The sequence below is a fragment of the Venturia canescens genome, chromosome 2, assembly GCF_019457755.1.
Source record: "Venturia canescens isolate UGA chromosome 2, ASM1945775v1, whole genome shotgun sequence".
NCBI lineage: Eukaryota > Metazoa > Arthropoda > Insecta > Hymenoptera > Ichneumonidae > Venturia > Venturia canescens.
The window spans coordinates 34,128,521-34,131,959 of NC_057422.1; the positions used below are offsets into that span (position 1 = coordinate 34,128,521).

The 3,439-nt window shown below is 40.9% G+C and overlaps 1 long non-coding RNA gene across 1 annotated transcript; it reads right to left on the reverse strand.

Annotated features, from left to right (window-relative positions):
• Positions 1 to 2,641: 2,641 nt before the first annotated feature.
• Positions 2,642 to 3,439, reverse strand: LOC122406232 (uncharacterized). The gene is made up of 3 exons (XR_006259939.1): positions 3,196 to 3,439; positions 2,939 to 3,126; positions 2,642 to 2,717 (listed from the first exon to the last, which is right to left on the reverse strand). It is a non-coding gene; the product is annotated as an uncharacterized lncRNA (long non-coding RNA).

Here is a 3,439-nt window from a genome sequence, read left to right on the forward strand (position 1 = left end):
CGGTGGATCAAAAATTTTCAAAAATAAACAGCCAACCGCAACCTTCGCGGAATGTTCGGGTCGCTTTCACGAATAATTCACCGTGCACCCACTGCAACAGGGGCGGGCATGACCTAGAAAATTGTTGGCTGAAATACCCCGAAAAAAGGCCAAAAAGGGACAATAATCGGAATAACGGCCATTATAATCGCGGTAACGGCAATCATAACTATAATAACGGTAATAATAATAACTATAATAACGGTAATAATAATAACTATAATAACGGTCACAAACCTCATTGCACGTATTGCAACAAAATCGGTCACACGGAAGAAAAATGCTTCCGCAAGCAAAATGATAGTACAAAAAACGCGGTTCCGCGCCCAACGGAACAGGGCTCGTTGGGAGACCCGCGGAAGCACCCTGTCAATCTAGCGGAGGAAGTGCCCTCCGCGCCGTCAACCTCTGCCTGAACGAGCTTCAGCGCTCTCCCTCCGTCACCCTCCATTGCCCTCAATTAGGCGGGCTTACTGAATTTTTAATAGATTCCGGGGCGGAGGTCAACATCGCAAAAGTAAACACGGTTTCTAGCTCCGTGGTAATCGATAAACGAGAAAGAATTCAGTTAAACGGGATAGCTGGGAAAACGGTTGCTACCTTTGGTTGGATAACAGCCCTTGTTTGTGGAACGCCGACCATCTTTCACGTTGTAGGGGATGATTTCCCGACTCCTCAGCATGCACTTCTGGGAGCGGAATTTCTTTCCCAGAACAAGGCATCATTAGATTGGTCAAAGCGGCTCCTCTCTTGGAACGAGCAAGCTTTTCTTTTCATGGATTGTGACACAATATTCCTCGCCAAGAGAAGTAAGACAATCGGTTTCGGTCGGGTGAAAAACCCCGAAGTAAAACGCGGTTACATTCCGCGCCTCGATCTCGGGGCCGGGATTTATTGCGGCCAAATAGTAGCTCAAACCGAATTCGGGATCACTAAATTGGTGATACACAATTCAACCCTCGAAGACGTCCTCGTAAAGGTCCCGACCGTAGAAATCGAGGAGTACGAGGATGTCGACGAGGCATATCTTGTCAAAGCAACCGATTTCGATGAAGCTTTTCCGGACGGTTACGAGCCGAAGGCAATCGTCGGTCACACGTGTGAAGAATTGTGCGACGGGAGGTTAGAACCCGACGAATATATCAAACACGTTCTAAGAATCCAGAAGGACGACAGAATCGGAAAGGTAAAGGACTTATTACGACTTGACCACCTTAACCAAGAAGAAAAGGACAGTATTGAGTCAATTATTCGGGATAATGCCGACCTTTTTCAACTCCCTTACGAAAACTTAGATTTTCTACCGGATTTTTATCATAAAATTGAAACGGTAGACGACCAACCGGTGTTCACTCGACAATATAGATTCCCTCCGATCCATAAGGATGAAATTACAAAACAGGTCGGGGAGTTAGTAAAAAATAATATCATCTCACCGGTAGGGTCTAAATTGCCCGAAAATGGCGTCATCGCGATTTCCGGTCGGCCGAAAGTCACTAGCCGAAAAAACTGCACTCGGATAGTTCCAGATGTAAGTATAGATGTCACAGTATGTGTTTTCATCGATGATTCGAAAATTGCAGTCTCGGCGACAGGGGTTCTCATATGAATCCATAATACGCATATCCGAGACGATTTGTTTTCGTTCGTAGCTGCTGCATGTCATGTTTGACGTTTGAGGTAATAATGGTAAGTTAAAAGTGGGAGGACAACAACAACACAACAACAACAACAACAACAACAACAACAACAACAACAACAACAACAACAATAATAATAATAATAATAATTTTTTAATGAAAACAGAAGGATTCTTCGTCATTACTGGGCGGCAGCAAAAAGCGATGGCGAACCTGAGAGAAATGATGAGGAAGAGTGGCAATTGAAAGATGTTGTCCTTATCGAGGACGTCAAGACCGTTCCGATCGGTTGATGACTAGCAAATTCATTGGAAAAGGACACGAAACTTGAACAAAAAAATGAACAAACGTTTGGTAGTGTAAGATTTAAAGCAAGAATTTTGAAAAAATATTTATTTTTTATTCCTTTCTCATGTCAAATAATTGTGATAACAGGTTTTTTTTTTTATCATTTCAAGCAAATACACTATTTCTATGACAAATGATCTCACGGAAGTCGGAGATCAACGAAACATTCGTGTAAATAGGAGGGCTCACAATTAATTCTTCTGGATGAGAAAATCGAGGCGTCTTTTTTAAGCCTCGAGAAATGAAAAATACGCGCCTCGATGAAGCCTAGTACCTTATGAAACGAAAGCGTAACACTTTTGCTAATATCGATACAATTTAAGTATGTGTACGTGTTTTTGTCTTGTTGTTTTTTTTGCTGTTCAAGCCATTCGTAATAGTGTGGACAACATTACTAATATGTGACTCGGTGAGTTCATATCAGTACGTGGGATGCTTCAGATTCGGTGAACTTGACTTTTGAGCTGTGATAAAGATCCTCTATGCCAGAACCCATGGACATTCCAAGTCACGACTGTATCTGTGGAACAAAAGTTCAAGTCATTTCCACGTAATCTTAGCAGTATTGCCATTCAAATTTGGTCTCATTGATCACTTACCGACTGACCGGGCGACAGGGATTTTCTGAAGAATCCGATGAATTCTTCACGTTCAACTCACCGTCGTCGGTGTTGAAAACTGTCGAATTACCTGTTTTTTTGAATTTTTATAATCAAATAATTGGAAAATTAGAGTGATAAATGTAATTTTGAATATGATGATTTCTAGACGTTTCTGAAGTCTATAGAAGCTTCGATATTATTGCAATTTTCCATTCAATTATTGTATTACAAAACAAAAACTATAGTCGAAAAAAGAAAGATTAACATCGTGATTTTGTTTTTGTTTCGAATCGTAAATCCGGATTTTACCTGAGGGAAAAAGCATCGTATGCCTTAGCTATTCGCCGCTTATAAAAGGTGGCAAACTGTCATCCTCGTCTACCACCAAAATGACTGACATTATCAACTGTAATCGATTCGACCATTTCAAGCCATTGTTGATTGTAGGAACGAAACTTTTCGACTTTGATACGAGCAGCCCAGTCTTTATCGCACATCTGAAAAAAACATTCAATTACTTTTTGTCGTTTTGTACACACAAATTATGGGCTTTCGAATAAACTTACGGCGATCACATCCAAACAAGCATCACAAACTTTACGTATCGCTGGATTCTTATCGTGCATCAGATCTATAAGATATCCTGGGGCTTCTGCAAAAGAATCTGAAATTTCGATTGAAACGAATTTATTCTTGAAGACAAATTTTCCCGAAAAATTCTATCGCAAAATAATAAATATGATCGAAGCATAAACCCTCTAATTACCATTACCAGTCTCGCGAATCAAATAATCCCTCGTCGAGTCGTGC